This window comes from Odocoileus virginianus, chromosome 20, assembly GCF_023699985.2.
Source record: "Odocoileus virginianus isolate 20LAN1187 ecotype Illinois chromosome 20, Ovbor_1.2, whole genome shotgun sequence".
Classification (NCBI taxonomy): Eukaryota; Metazoa; Chordata; class Mammalia; order Artiodactyla; family Cervidae; genus Odocoileus; species Odocoileus virginianus.
The window spans coordinates 37,055,449-37,072,214 of record NC_069693.1 but is presented as its reverse complement, the minus strand read 5'-3'; positions in this window follow the sequence as shown (position 1 = coordinate 37,072,214).

Here is a 16,766-nt window from a genome sequence, read left to right as displayed (position 1 = left end):
CTAATCTTCAAGTCAATAAAACAAAACAGGGCCCTGGGAGTAAAGGAGTTAGAGAATTAAAAAATATGTCTAGGTAATGGAACATCTTTTTGAAAAAAAATCCATCGCTCCATTTGTCTCTCGTAGTAGGACTTGGTGGTCAGGAACACAACTTTTGGGGTGTGAAAGGCCTAGGTCTGAGGACCTGTGCTGCCATTTACCAGCTATGTGAACTTGGCAAGTTTCTTAAACTAACAAGTCTCAGTGTTCTCATCTGTAAAATGGGAATGATAGTAATTGTACTGTGAAGGTTAAATGAGATATTGCATGGGGCCTGGCACATAGTAAGTGTTCAGAAGTGTTAGTCCTTAGGCATACATGCTTATACAAAACCAAATTCCCCATCTGGGCATTCAATTTTGCAAAGCTGGGCTTTGCAATTTTTCTCCAACCTACTCTTCCAAACTCTTTCCCATTGTCCCCTCTCCTTTCAACTGGCAACTAGAAGGAGCCAGTCTCCCAGGCCTTAATTTCCTAATCTATGAAGTGAGATAGACAAACTAGATTCTCTCTAAGGATCCTGCCGATCTTTTCTTCCCATCTTGCAAGTCAGTTTTACAAGGACAGGTTCAAATGCCACCATGAGCCCTTCCCTGGGAAAGAATTGATTCCTTCTTGCAAAGCTCAAACCTGAGTTGAAAACTAGTGGCCTTTTTGTTTGACCTGCACTATGTTTTTAAAAATCAGAAAACGGTACCCCAAATGGTGCTTTTCCATCTTCTTTCAAAAGAGTCTAAAGACCTGTCAATCCTGGTCCCACATTCCTGGACAAAAACAATTGTTTGTAGATGGGTCACTGCTGCCCCCTGCAGGCGGGGCAGGCATTTCAAGATTTCTCCACTTCGGTGGATTCCCAGGTAAACTTGTCTGACTGAGCCCTGAAGGCAACTAAGATCCTCCCTCATCCCCTCTCCTCCTACTTCCCCTTCTCTTCCACTCTCTGTTTTTCTTGTGGGTGCTGTTTCTTGCTTTCTATCTGCTGTAAGAATTACTAATGTTTATAGGCATCTTCAGGGCCTCCCCCATGGCTCAGCTGGTAAAGAATCTGCCTGCAGTGCAGGAGACCTGGGTTCGATCCCTGGGTTGGGAAGATCCCCTGGAGGAGGGCATGGCAACCCGCTCCAGTAGTCTTGCCTGGAGAAATCCCGTGGACAGAGGAGCCTGGTGGACTACAGTCCAAAGTGTTGCAGAGAGTTGGACATGCTTGAGAGACTAAGCATGCATGCATCCATAGGCATCTTCATCTCCTCTGCTACAGACTGTGTGATCCTTGGGCTGGTGGTGGGAGGGACTCTCTTTTATTAGCCTGTGAAGCCCAAAGTACGTGTCCTGGTGTCTGGTCTCAGAAAGAGAATGAGCAAGGTGCCTACATATGTAATGTCACCCCCTGGGGTTGTGCAAAGTGATTGACTAAGTGACCTAGTGAGTGAGGGAAAGGGTGAATAAATGATGAAGGCATGCACTTATAAAGCACCTACTGTGTGCCAGGCACTGGACTAAGTACTTTACAGATAGATGAATAAACATAGGGTATATTCTGAATACCAAATGAATGGGTCTCTCTGTTTGGTTCCCAGCTCACAGTTGGAGACCCCTGCTCTGTGAAAGTTACAAACAGATATTCCAACTCTGGGCCTTGGAAATTTGGGGGCTCAGTCCAAGTGCCAGGTCTAGGTCTTAACAAGATCCACTCTCATCAGTGGAATGGGGATACAGATACTGTGATTGTTTTCAACTAGAAAACATTGTTTGTTGTCCAAAGAGGAAGCCTCAGTGAGACCCCAAAACCAGTAGACAGCGGTCACGATAGCTGCAGAGCTAGACTATCTTCTTAGTTTCTCTTCCAGTGTCACCCAGAACATCTGTTAGGGTTTTATTCCCTGGAGACAGAATAAAACACTCTTTGGACCAAATCTGTTTCATGCGTATGATGTTTCAGAGCTTCAAAATATGTCCCCATTCATGATCTACTCAGATCTTGAAAAACTACATTTCTCTCCCTCCTTCCCACCTCCTTTAGGAGGCACATAAAACATGTGTTACCTTATACCCATTTTATAGATGAGGAAACTGGGGTAAAAATGGAGGAAAGGAATTGTTTTAGGTCACACTGGAAGGCAGAGGTTATTGCTTGGTCTTCTGACTCAAATCTTTTTCTAGGTTTCATTGCAAACCTCTATATAGGTGGAGAAAACCTATCAATCCACTTGCCACTGATGTCATATCAGCAGAGAGGAAGACATGGTGGCCGTGTGGACTGAGGGGGGAAGAAAGAGGTTCAGAGGAGTATGTGTGTTAGTTGCTCAGTCATGTCCAACTCTTTGTGACCCCCATGGACTGTAACCTGCCAGGCTCCTCTGTCCATGAGATTCTCCAGGCAAGAATACTAGAGTGGGTAGCCATTCCCTTCTCCGGAGGATCTTCCTGACCCAGGGATCAAACCCAGGTCTCCTGCATTGCAGACAGATTCTTTACCCTCTGAGCCACCAGGAGAACCCTCAGGGAGGAGAGACCTGGCGAGAGTGGCTGGGCTACAGGCTCAACTCCTTCTTCCCACCCCCTTCCCCATTAGAGCCCCCTTTCCCAAGCCTGTCCTAACCTGAGGCAGGGGAGCAAAGACCATGGGCACAGATTCTAAGAGAATCAAAGAGGAGGAAAGCAGGAAGGGACCTCAGGAGCCACAAGACGGGCAGGGCAGTGAGTGGGAGCATAGCCTCTGATGTGGCGACGCCTGGGTTTAAATCTCCCTTCCTTCTAGCTGTGTGATCTTGAGTAACTAACTGACCTAAGCTCTGTGGCCTCAGTTCAGTTCAGTTCAGTTCGGTTGTGCTCAGGATTTGTGACCCCATGGACTGCAGCACGCCAGGCCTCCCTGTCCATCACTAACTCCCGGAGTTTACTCAAACTCATGTCCATTGAGTGGGGGATGCCATCCAACCATCTCATCCTCTGTCATCCCCTTCTCCTCCCGCCTTCAATCTTTCCAGCATCAGGGCCTTTTCAAATGAGTCAGTTCTTCACATCAGGTGGCCAAAGTTAGCTCATCTGTAAATAAGGACTGTGATTGTGCCAAGGCTGTTGGGAAGAAGAGCTGAGACCCTATGTAGTAAATACTCAATAACTGGTAGCTGTTGTATGTATTAACTCCTTTGATCTCCTGGATATACCTCTAAGAGAAGGGAACAGGCTCATCTCTAGTCACGAGGTAAGAGAGGGACCTTCCAGCCCGCTGCTCTTCCAACACATCGCTCAGCATTCTAAGTGGGGGGTCTGGAGGCTCCTGGGGGACACAAGCCCACTCTCCGGTTAACAGATACTGTACCCTATCTTCACTCTCTTGGGCTTGTCCCAGTCTTAGCAAAATTTCCTGTTGGTTTAAAAGTCAGGTGATGAGACCCAGCAGGAGATGACCTTTTACGCCACCTGCGATCTCTCCCTTCTCCTCCAGAAAGATGTCCCTTCTCCCTAGGTTGGGAGGCTGGTTATGATCCACTGCCACGCCACTGAGAAGGTCCTGGGACCCCCGGAGGTAGCTCTGCCCTCCCTCTCCCCAGCCCCAGCATCCACACCCCCACCCTCAACCCATGGCCAGCAGCTGCCGCCTGCCTCTCCCCCACTTCCAGACTCTTCTTCCTAAGCCTGCTGCCCCGACCCGTGTCCTCACTAAAGTTTAACTGCACCCCTGCCTCAAAGGGCTGAAAAGAGTCAACCATCGCGGAGCCATCGAGGACTGCAAGAGAAATGAGAGCCAGAGAGCGCGCGAGTGAGGCAGATACATAATTTATGGTATGGCGGAGGGTGAGTGACAGGCAGCAGCAGGAGGCCTCAGCACCTTATCGATCCTTTCAAAAAACCTGAGAAAGGGCCCCGTGCTGAGGGTCAGGGGAGGCATGGAAGGTGCAGGCGGGGGCAAGGCCATTAAGGACGCACCGCGACCAGGCCGGCCGCCGGGGGGTGGGCGGGGGGCTCCGGCAGGTGGGGCACACACACGCGTGCCTCCGATCGATGACACCATGTCAAAACATAAAATGCATGCTTTGGCTCTTAAGCCAAATGTGCGTGAGATTTTTTAAAAGCATTGATTCAGGATGGATCAATGGAAATCGAGGCGTATCTTTTTTTTTTTTTTTCTTCCTCCCCTGTGCAAAAAGGGGGTAATAACACTTTGCAGAGAGGCCCCCGGCAGGGGTGGCAAGAGTAAATGTTCTAGCAGGAGTGCCTTCTATTCCTCTGCTGGCCACCAAGAGCTCAGGAGGAAGGTCAAGGTGCTTGTTTGTCTCAGCTTGCCCTCACGGCGTGGAGGCGCCCACCGCAGCGAGGGGCTGAAGGCTTGCTTGGCTGCCTGGCCAGGTAGGGAGCCGCATCTTGTTCACCCGGTGCTCCCCCTGTCACCATCCCAGGGTGATCCCACTCTTTCTCCATTGTCTAAGCAACCCAGCCAGCTCTGTCTCCAGGATCCTCACCTCCATTGCTTCTGCCTGTCCATCTCTTACCTGGACTACTGTCTCTACATCCATTTCCCACACAGCAGCCAGACAGCTCCCATCTGGCCCAGAGTAGCATCAGTTCTTGCGAGATCTGACCACATCTCCTCCGTCTACTTCAGACCCCACTTAGAGACGCCTTCCCAACTGTCCAAACACATTGTGCCCCCTGCCCATTCCATCCCAACCTGCCCCACCCCAGGACCCTTGTCTATTTTTTTTTTCTCAAAGTGCTTAATATGATTTATAGTATTATTGTTTGTATTGTCGTTGTTCAGTTGCTAAGTCGTGTCTGACTTTCTGTGACCCCATGGACTGCAGCACGCCTGGTTTCCCTGTCCTTCACCTTCTCCCGCAGTTTGCTCAAACTCATGTCCATTGATTCAATGATGCCATCCAACCATCTCATCCTCTGTTGTCCCCTTCTCCTTCTGCCTTTAAACTTTCCCAGCATCAGGGGCTTTTCCAGTGAGTTGGCTCTTTGCATCAGTTGACCAAAGTATTGGAGCTTCAGCTTCAGCATTAGTCCTTCCAATGAATATTCAGGGTTGATTTCCTTTAGGATGGACTAGTTTGATCTCCTTGCATCCAAGGGGCTCTCAAGAGTCTTCTGTAGCATTGTTTGTGGGTTTGTTTCTTTTCCTGTTTATTGTCTATCATTTCTTTATAGAATGTGAGTTATGAGAACAGGAATCTTGTCTTGTTCACTGCTGGATTCTCAGAGCTTAGAACAGGGTTTGGCACAAGATAGGTGCTCATTAGATGTTTATTGAAATAAAGGCGAGAGGAAATGAGAGAGGAGGGAAGGAAGGAAAGGAGGGAAGGAAGAGAGGGGGATGGAAGAAAGATGAAGGAAGGAAGAGGAGAGGGAAGGAGGGAAAGAAGGAAGAGGCTACACTCAAGGAGGAGACAGCAAAGCATTATGAAGCTACCGTCAGCACTGTTGCTATAAAACATGAAAACAAAAAGAAATCCCATCACCAGTTATGAACAGCATAGACTTTCACAGGGGCTGGTCCTCCATAGTTAGGAGTTCTAACTAGAAGCTCTGAATTGAGGAGTTAGTATCATTGAGGAAAGCGAATTATCAAAAACTGCTCTTCTTGAGGGTCAAGCTCACCTTTCTCTCTGATTCAAATGAAACTCAAGCAGTGTCATAAATAAGCTTTGGTCCCCTTACCCAGCCTCTTTGGGGCAGGGCATCCCTAGGGCTTGACCTCTCTTTCTCTGGGGTCCAGTAGGGGAGAAGAGGCTCCTGTCGTAAAACCGTGGAGCCAGGGACTGTGGGTTTTCCTGCTGTCCCAGGGAGACCCAGGCCTCCTGTCATCCCAGGCACCAGCATGTGGGCTCCCACTTGCAGATGGAGGCTGGAGACCTGCCTTTTATTTCTCTGGTATCCTTCCTGGAACCACATGCCATTTTTCACTGTCGTGAGTACTTCCTCGGCCAGGACCATCAGACATGAAGATGAAATGAATCTTTACCACCCGTCAGGCAAAGAGAGAGAAAGACTGAGGAGTTAATTCCACCAGCAGGCCGGTAACCTGGTTCCCCAACCCTTCCTCCACTGCTTCAGCCCCTCCTTGGAATAAAAAGGGGGCAGAATCATTTTATTTGGCCAGTACTCACAATGAAACTAATTCAATTATTTCCCTAAATAATTTTCCAAGAGGCCACTCTCACTCTATTTGTTATGTATAGGATAACTTAATCACAACTTTGACCAGGCAGGGAAACAGGGATGGGAACCAGGGATGTGGGGGAAGGGGAGATTAAAAAGAGGTTGTTCAAAATGATTCTCTCTCCTTTTATTTTTTTTCCAATTGCTTCAATATGTCTCTCTTCCCCTTCTCTCTCCATCTCACTCCCTCCCCATTCCCTCTGCTGGCCTCTCTAAGTCTGCTTCTCTTTCTGGTTTAATAGCGCCCCTCCCCCACCCATTCTCATCTTCCCACTGTGCCCCCTCCCTGCCTTGGCCCCCAGGCTGGCTCGCAGACAAACTTGACCCCTAATCATTTCTGACAGTAAGATCACCCCTGTGCAGAGCAGAGCAAGGTGCCCACCTTCCCCATCTCATCTTTTATTGGCACATCCTGTGGGTTTCCATTAGTGAACCCAGCCCCTGGGGAAGCGTCAAACATGAACATCTCATTCCTGGGACTCTGTTTGGTCCCAGTCGAGGGTGTCTCCCGACCCCTGATCCAGGCTACATCATCTGGTGCTGTTCAGAGTTAGGGAGGCCCGTATTTCTCCAGGTACCTTCCCCCATACCTAGATGCGAATTTCGCATGCAGGTTAGAGGCCCTCAAGCCTGAAGACGGCCTTTGTCTAGGAGATAGGCAGAAAAGTTGGAGGACTCTGGAGCCAGATTGCAGTACTTACTAGCTGTGTGATCCTGGACCAACTACCTAAACTCTCTGGGCCTCAGTTTCCTGATCTGTACAATGGGGATAAGTTATACCCCCTTCATAGGGTTTATATAAGGATTACCTGTGTTAATACTTATAAAGCACTTGGAACAGAGGCTGACACATAAGTACACATTCAGTGTTTGTTATCATCAATATCTATCATCCCAGGTTGCCATCCTGGGGAGGCACTGTCTGGCCTGGACCCAAATAGAACAAGCCAGTCATCTTTTTTTTTTTAAAAATTATTTATTCCTTTATTCATTTCTTTGGGGCTGCGCTGGGTCTTCCTTGCTGCACACGTGTTTCTCTAGTTGTGGTGAGCAGGGTTACTCTGTTGCTGCGCCTGGGCTTCTCATTGCAGTGGCTTCTCTTGCGGCCCAGGTTCCGGGGCACGTGGGCTTAGTAGCTGCAGCATTCAGGCTTGATTTCCCCAAGGGACGTGGGATCTCAGTTCCCAGACCAGGGATCAAACCTGTGTCCCCTGCAATGGCAGTCAGATTCTTAACCACTGAACCACCAGGGAAGTCCCCAAGCCAGTCACCTTGCTGCTCACGAAGCTTAAACCTTGAGCAAATCACGTTTCTTCCCTGAGTCTTACTTAATTTTACTATCCCCACAATGCAAGTGCTGCTGGCACCCCATTATAGGAGTGTTTGGAAACAGAAATAAGTTAGTGCATGTTAAGAGCAAAGGTGCTAATGCCAGCCAGGCCTTGTGAGTACAAATCCGATCTCTACTGCTTACTAGCTGTATGACCTTGGACAGGTTGCTTAACCTCTCTGTGCCCCAGATACTTCATCTGTCAGTAACACTCCCCTAGAGTATTTGGGGAGAATGAAATGAATTAATTCATCTAAAGAACTTAGCACATGGTCTGGCACAGAGTAACACCTAGGCAAGTGTTAGTTTTTACCGATAACTCCCAGAAAAACATTGCTCTCCTCCCTTCTGTCTCTGAAGGATTTTTTTCTCCTCTCCTCACTCTCTCCCATCAGGTGGCTCGGGGCAGAAGTTCCTAGTTTTTCATCTAAATCCAAATTGTTCTGACAGTCTCAGCCTAGCAAGTCTTACCTCTGGAGGCAGAGGGAGGAGTTGAGATGTCACAGGTGGACCCATGTCAGTGACAAACTGGAGAAGGTGATGAGGAGCTGAAACTCCTAGACCCGGGCCTTGGGAGCTGGTGCTGGAAAAGCCAGCACCTCCCAGTGTGACCTTGACGGGCCCCTTAATGCTTTTTTTGGCTTCAGTTTTCTCATCTGTCCATTGGAGCTGGTTGCCTACTTCCCACGTTATCATGACACTTTAATAAGATAACCAAGAAGAAGATAACATCAGATTGGAAAAAATGCCGCAGAGTCCAGGGTTGTCTGCTCTATTTGGGTTCTCTGGGTGGCAAGAAACAGCCCCACTCACGGGGCATTGTGTCATGGAGGGCACGTGGGCAGGAACCAGAGAAATAAGGCCTGCCAACCTCTGGAAAGGTGGGGATTGAAGGGCAGCTCCAGTCCTAAGTCAAAAATGCATGGATTACCTATCTCTATGAGCTTTACCATCCTCAAAGGCTTGTTGGGTCTGCTTTTTCAGCCTCCCAGGAAGTACTTTATTCCTTTATTCTCATACCTGCTTTTTGGCTTTGCTGCCTTAAAACATCAACTTGCACATGGTCTTGTTTAGCTTGAGGGCTTTCTCTATCCCCCTATCCATCTACCTATCCATCCCTCCATCCATCCATGCATGCATCCATCCATCCACCTATCCAGTTATCCATCCATGTATGCATGCATGGATCTACCTGTCTATCCATCCATGCATTCATCCATCCATCCACCTATCCAGTTATCCATCCATGTATGCATGCATGGATCTACCTGGCTATCCATCCGTGCATTCATTCATACATCCATGTGTGCATCACCCATCCAAAAAAATATTTATCAATCTTCTGCTCTGCACCAGGCACCACAGTAGGTGAAAGTGTAAGTCGCTCAGTCATGTCCGACTCTTTGCGATCCCATGGACTGTATAGCCCATGGAATTCTCTAGGCCAGAATACTGTAGTGAGTAGCCTTTCTCCTTTTCCTTCTCCAGGGGAGCTTGCCAACCCAGGGATCAAACCCAGGTCTCCTGCATTGCAGGCAGATTCTTTACCAGCTGAGCCACCAGGGAAGCCACCGTGACCACTGCTGGAGTGTTATTTCCCCACAGAGTCCAGCAAAACCTAACATAGCCAGGCCTGGTCCTAGAAGTGACAGTGTCAGGAGTGAGGCAGACCCTGGGCGTCCTGCCACTGAGTCCAGGCTGGAGGTGGACTGGCTTAGGCTTAGGACTCCCTAGAGCTGAGGGAGGAGGGGATGTGTGGGATCCACAGGGCTCTGGACATTCACTGTGGCCTGGATGAGGCTCTGGTACCTGCTGTTCCAGCAGGCTGTGCACTCAGGACTGGGGATGAGGAGAGGTTTATGAAAACAAGTGATTCACTCTGGTGCTTACGGATCAGCGAGGCAAGGTTTAACTCCCGCCCTGTTCCTTACTAGCTGATGACCTTGCGCAGGTACCTGCCTCTCTGAGGCCCAGTTTTCCCACCTGTAGAAAGGACACAATCACAGTGCCCTCCCATGGCCATTGGAAACATCCAGTGATAATGGCTGAGCACATAGAGCTTAATACATTTTAGCTATTTTTCTTATAGTCTTTTTTTTTTTTTTAGCTCCATGCACCAGCAATTCTGGGGCCTCCCTGGTGGCTCAGCAGTAAAGAATCTGCTTACAATGCAGGAAATGTGGGTTTGATCCCTGGGTCAGGAAGACCCCACTGGAGAAGGAAATGGCAACCCACTCCAGTATTCTTGCCTGGGAAATCCCATGGACAGAGGAGCCTGGTGGGCTATAGTTCATGGAGTCACAAAAGAGTCGGACATGGCTTAGCGGCTAAATGACAAACAACAACAAATCAGCAATTCTAGATGACGTTAGCAGTAAAACACCCCTCTCCATCTTGACTTGTAAGTGGTGACCTTATAATTTATTGCTCACATTGAGGCATCAGGACAACAGATGTCAACTGAGACCCTTAAAGATCCTATGGGATCTGGCCCCCAGCTACTGCTCTAAATTAATTCCTTGACATTTTCTAACTCAAACTGAGCAGCCAACTCTGTGCTTCACAAATGTTCCAAGTTTCTTCCTACTTTGAGGCTCCGCCCAAGACCTGAAGGCTGGGACTTGTTTGGGGCCAAGGGAAGGGTCCCTGCAGCCTGAGGGAGGGTCTTTCATGAGGGCTTCATGACACTTCCCTTGGTTCTCATCCAGGATCTTCAGACCTCAGGATCTTTTTAGAGGTTTTCCCTAAAACTAAGCCTTCAGTGGGACGAGGTCTCTTTCTTACATGGCTCCTTTCCTCCACATCTTATTTTACAGTGGTGGTTGTTTTGATATTCATGTGATTACTGTTTATGACCCTCTCCCCAGCAGGCTCTAAGTTCCATGATGTCAGAGGCCATGCCTGATTTGTTCATGTTTGTACCCTCGGCCCATGATGCAGTATCCGGCACATAGCAGGCACACACCCAAGTATTGATCAAGTGCATTTATGCGTGTCTGATAGAGCTGAGATCCAAAACGAGCCCACATTCTTTCCACCACCCTTATACTAAGGCCGTCAGCCTGGTAGGAAACACTGTTCATGTCTGGGTTAGAGACACTCTTTATCAAAGTCAAGGCCAAGATCAGTGGGAAAGGATCAGATAAAAACAAAGGATCCAGATGTGCAAATTCTCTTCAATGAGGCAGACGTGACCCAGTGATTCCACGCCAGGCATAACGGTTGCTTCTGATTCCTCATCTCCATGAAAGGAATCGTAGCAGGTGCAAAACCCGGAGATTATCCCAAGAATTAAGATATGAAAAGCATGTTAGATCACTAAACTCCAATTAGGGAAATTAAATTGTGCACACTCCCCTCCTGATGCAATATCGGGCGTTTGCATTAGCTCTGGGCTGCAGTTCTAATAAAATTAGAGAATAACACTTTAATTGAATTGTGCTTAAAAGGATCATGCTGACAAATGTGATTGTATCTGGCTGGGATACACACCTTCTCCAGCAATCATTAAATCCAATGAAATGCCAGTCTCAGGATCTTGACAGTTTTCTGAAACAATCTGTGAACCGTGCTGTATCTTGGAGTATCTAATCAATTTAGAGCCGCCTCATTAGGACTTGGCTGCTAACGGATACTTAAAAATCAAAGCAAATTACTGCACTCCATGGATAACTAGCTAATCATATCGATACAACATGGCTGGATTGTGTTGCAACAATTCATTTCCTCTTTAAGAAGCCACTGTCACCCATAATTTAGGGATTGAGATTCATAAGCCTGACACAGACAGCTCCAATGTCAAGGATTTTCCTGAGCTCAGCACCAAAGGGTACATGCCACCCCAGCCAGTGAGGGTGAGCTAAAGCCAGCCTCAGTCTCCTTTTATTTATACCCTACCTGCCCCCCAAGTTCATTCCTGAATAATGAATCCAAGACTGCTATTGAACAAAAAAGGAATTGGAAACTTAGAGACGAACAGAATATTTCCTAAGGTCACACAGCATATTAGTGGCACAGCCAGGATTTGGCTCTTCTTGATATCAAATTTTCCAATATCACTTTAATAGGCATTTAGAACTGTGATTTTTCCTTCATTGACAGTTTACTTTTGTCCTTCTTTAATATCCTGACTATTTATTAATAAACAGTACCACCATCATTATTATTGTAATGTGAACAGCCTATATTTACATAGAACTTATTATAAATTGAATTCCTTTCATTCTCTCAACACCTCTAGAAATACGTTATATGATTATTTGTCATCATTTAATCACTAAGTCCTGTCCGACTCTTTCCAACTCCCTGGACTGTAGCCCACCAGGCTCCTCTGTCCATGGGATTACCCAGGCAAGAATACTTGAGTGGGTCGTCATTTCCTTCTCCAGGGGATCTTCCCAACTCAGGGATCGAACCTGGGTCTCCTACGTGGCAGGTGGATTCTTTAACCACCGAGCCACCTAGGAAGCCCTCTGTGATTACTGACTTGGCATTAATGCTATTCACCAAGTATTTCTGGCTTTCTCTCTCCAGAACACATGGATTGCTTTTCCTTTAATTGGAAGGATCAGGAGACTCTATCTGGCCATTGAGTATGAACGGGGAGACGTGTGTTATTTACAGGCCAGAGCACGATTGCTGGTTCAGGATCTCTATCATTCTTTTTCCCTCCCATTATCACCCAGCAACACTTGGGTTGGTAGCCACTCTGAGCAAAATGAGCAGAAACTCCTTCATGACTCACAGCGGACTTGTAGTATAAGTGAGAAACACACCTGTGTTGTTGGCAGCCACTGAGCTTTGGGGTTGCTTGTTACTGCAAGATAACCAAACTTGTCCTGCTTCGTGGAGTTATCATCCCCATTTTACAGATGAGAAAGCTAAGGCACAAAAAGATTTGATGGCTAATACTAAGTCCAGTTCAGGCACTAGCAGTACATTTCTAAAGCCCAGAGATCTCCTTGGCTCCTTTTCCATTTCCCAGTTTCTCTCCTTGTCTTGTGGCAAGTCCTTGGTAACTACTTCTGGGTCAGGGCTGACAGTAAGCAGCGGGTGCCAAATCTCAGTTTAGAGACGCAAGTCTGACTTATCCAGACCACTCAACACTGTCGCTCAGATCAGGGCTGAGCAGATCTACTTTTTTTTTTTAAATTGAATTGTAGTTGATTTACAATATTGTGTGAGGTTTAGGTTTATATGCACAGCCAAGTGATTTAGTTATAAACACACACATATATATTTATATATTCTTTTTTCAGATTATTTTCCATTATAGGTTGTAACAAGATACTGAATATAGTTCCCTCTGCTATATAGTAGATCCTTGTTGGTTAAATACTTTATATATAGTACTGTGTATATGTTAATCCCAAACTCCTAATTTCCACCACCCCCCCATCCCTCTTGGTAACCATAAATTTTCTATGCCTGTGAGTTTATTTCTGTTTTGTAAATAAGTTCATGTGTCTGTTTTAGTTTCCACATGTAAGTGATATATGATATTTGTCTTTTGACTTACTTCACTTAGTATGATAATTTCTAAGTCCATCAATGTTGCTGCAAAATGGCATTATTTCTTTCCTCTTTATGGCTGAGAAATATTCCATTGTATATGTGTACCACATCTTCTTTATCCATTCCTCTTCAATGGACATTTAAGTTGCTTCCATATTTTGACTATTGTAAATAGTGATACTAAGAGCTTTGGGGTTCATGTGTCTTTTAAATTATTTTAGTTTCCTCCAGCTACTTGCCCAGGAGTGGGGTTGCTGGATCATATCATAATTCTATGTTTAGTCTTTTAAGGAACCTCTAAACTGTTTTCCATAGTAGTTGTACCAACTTACATTCCCACCAACCGTGTAGGAGGATTCCCTCTTCTCCACACCCTTGCCAGCATTTATCTACTTTTGAATATGTTCTGTTTTAGGCATCTGAACCATTGACTTTCTCTGAAGAAGTCCTTTTGGCATCCTCTAGTGATAAACATTATCTAGCAGGTGCTTTATGAGAGCCATCTTTACCAAAGGACTGAGTCTCTGATGGAGATATTCCAGGCACTGTGAAGGTCTGGGTAGAGATCATTAACCAGGGATTTTTTCTGCACTGTCTTTCCCCGACACTTACACCCTTACCCTCAGCTGCAGCCATGGATCTGAGTTGTGGGCAAAGAAGGCCCTGCATTTCTATTCCCTGGATCATGCCTCGCCACTGCCCTTGAAAGAGAAGTTTATGGGATAGGACTGGAGGGAGGGAGCTTGAACCCCCAGCTCTAGAAGAGGGAGATGAGGGAAAAGTTTGCAAAAATTGTATACAGCTTCAGGAAATGTCTGCCCTCCACCAGCCATATCTGCGTTGGTTAAGACAGTAATTGCAGACCTTCCCCGACACAGAGAGAGGGCAGGATGGCAGGGGCTGCTATTATCATGTTCTCTCAGGCACAACAGCTTGTTTAGGGAGGGCTGTGGACGGCGGGGTGATTGTCTGGTGGCTCCAGGGGCAAGGGCTGCTGCCCCAACCCCTGCTCATTCTTGGGCCCATGCCAGGAATCCTGGTGACCAGTCCTGGGAGTGTGCCTTGCCAGGATGCTCGGCTGGGGGTGGGGCCGGGTTCCTGGGGTGCAGAGTTTTCATGCGTGCACGTGTGCCCAGTTCAGTTGTGCTCGACTCTTTGCGACCCCATGGACTGCAGCCTGGAGGCTCCTCTGCCCTTGGGATTTTCCAGACAAGAAAACCGGAGTAGGTTGCCATTTCCCCCTCCAGGGGTTCCTCCCAACACAGGGCTTGAACCCACCTCTCCTGTGCTTCCTGAATTGCAGGTGGATTCTTTACTACTGAGCCATTGGAGAAGCCCTCAGACCTTTCACTCAATTCTGTCATTAGCTCCCACTCAAGCCTCATCGCCTCCCTACCTGCCACACACAGGCCCAGAGAAGGCCAGCCCAGCTCCAACGGGGCTCCTTCACTGGAAAGCCCTGGGGGCCTAAAGGCGCAGAATCTGCCTTCCACCCTGGACTCTGTTACTCTCCCACTGTGGGACCCTGGAGGTTCCATCTCCTGTCACACCCTCCATCTTTCATTTTAAAATGAGTCTCACTGGGTTAGTGCTTATATATGTTATGTACCCAATCCTTTCAAAGTGGGGGATTGCTTCTTGTGGATGCTGAGGTTCAGCACAGATTATTTTTATTTTAATATTCCTCTGATATTTATAGGTATGTTGCAAACAACAGGAAACTATGACAGTAATACAAGCAGAAACATATGAATGAAAGACTGTAGAGTGGCTAATAAACTCCTTGAAGACCAGTGTACAAGGATGAAAACCCCATAACATCAAATCAAATGGCAGAACTGGTCCTACAAAGCTTGGGGTAGGAGCCCTGCTGGCATAGATGCCAGAGTTGTCTCTGCATCTTTTCACGTTAAATTTCTCTCTGTCCCTTTTCTCCTAAGCCCTCAGTGATTACAGTTGTTGATACCAGTGTGAATGTAACCAAAAAAGCAGACATGGCTTTGGAAAGTGTATCACTTCTCAGTTAGAAGGTGGTCACCCCAGTGGCCAGGATATTCTGAGAATAGTAATCAATGTAAAAAACTCTTTACTTCCCCAAGTCCTCCACAATCTAAAGGTTTCTCTCACATGTTCCCCCTCCAACTTTGTATGGTATATATCAGTCCTGCTGGACAAAATTTCCAGTTTCTCTCCCCTTCCAGGCACAGAGGGATTACATTTTCTTCTCCTTAAAGTTGAGTGTGGCTCTGTGACTTTCCCAGATCAAGAGATGTGGCACTTCTGAGTAGAAGCATTTCAGATTAATTCACAATTCTCCACTTTCACTTCACCCTGTTATAATGACCAGGGATATTCCAGATAGTGGTACCACTACCAGCCTAGATGAATGTAGATGACATGGACTAAGCTCTGTGCCAATGGGATAAACATGAGTATGTGTGAACAAATGCATTTTTCTTGTTTCAAAGCACTGAAAATTTGAAGTTGTTTGTTACACAGCGTGACCAGTCTGTCCTGACTGATACACTTAGTAAGGCAGGGGTTACAATTTTTATAATCTCCTTCTTATACAACAAATAACTCTGGCACAGAAAGTTGAGACAACCTTGCTCAAAGTCAGACAGGTAAAAAAATTTTAGGTGTAGAATGGAAATCCCAGTCTAAGTCACTCCAAATCCCAGGCCTCTCTCAGCAGCTCACACAGGGGAGATGACAGAGTCTCTACAAAGACTGATTACAGCCAGTGAGGAAGGCTAATAGAAAGCATGGCGTGTCTCAATGGCTGGAGTACAAGTTTTCATAGCCACCTATGTAAAAGACCATGCTGAGTGCCAAGTACATTTCCACTTCAAAGTTTTCCAAGCTTAATAGTGAAGCATTCTGAAGGTTTAAATTAAAAAAAAAAAAATCATAGTTCTCAAATTCTTTCCAACAGCCAGGGAGGTCGAGAAGATGACAGATGTGTTTGGAGCTGTTGAGCTTCCAATTGAAGAAGCAGTCTCTGGCTGTAAACCTGCTCACAGCAGTGATGTGTGTCCCAGTGTCTGTGGGTGGGCATGCAGTTTGCAGAAGAGAGACTCTACTTTCTGCCTAGAGGGCTCCACCCCACCTTCACTTGAGAAGAAAGCATCCCAACTGGAGGCCTGTGAGACAGGTGACTTAGGAAAACACCAGGGGGTATTGGAAGTTCACTGTCTCTTTCACAGGATGATATTAGGGGGCTGCACCTAGAAATAGGTGGGCTTTACTATTTGTGGTACTATTTGTAAAGAAATGCCTGCCAATGCAGGAGACATAAGAGATGCAGATTCAATCCCTGGGTCCCAGAAAAGTCCTGGAGGAGAGCATGACAACCCACATTGGAATGCTTGCCTGGAGAATCCCATAGACAGAGGAGCCTGGTGGGCTACAGTCCATAGGGTCACAAAGAGTCAGACACGACTACGGTGATAGCATGCACGCAAGCACTAGGGTAAAAAGAGAGAGATGCCCTTGAGGGCTTGGTCAGAACAATAACGCTCATGCTCATTCCCTTGTTCTGTGAAGGTCCTTGCAAACCTGGACTTCACCGAGATGACTCCCTGCTTCTTTTTCCATCCCACACCACCATGGGTGATCTTTCTCCTCCCGATTATTTTCTTTCTTTTAAAAACACTTTTTATACATTCCACATCTCTCCATTGGCAGGTATTTTCAAGTTCTGAAGAATGGTAACCAT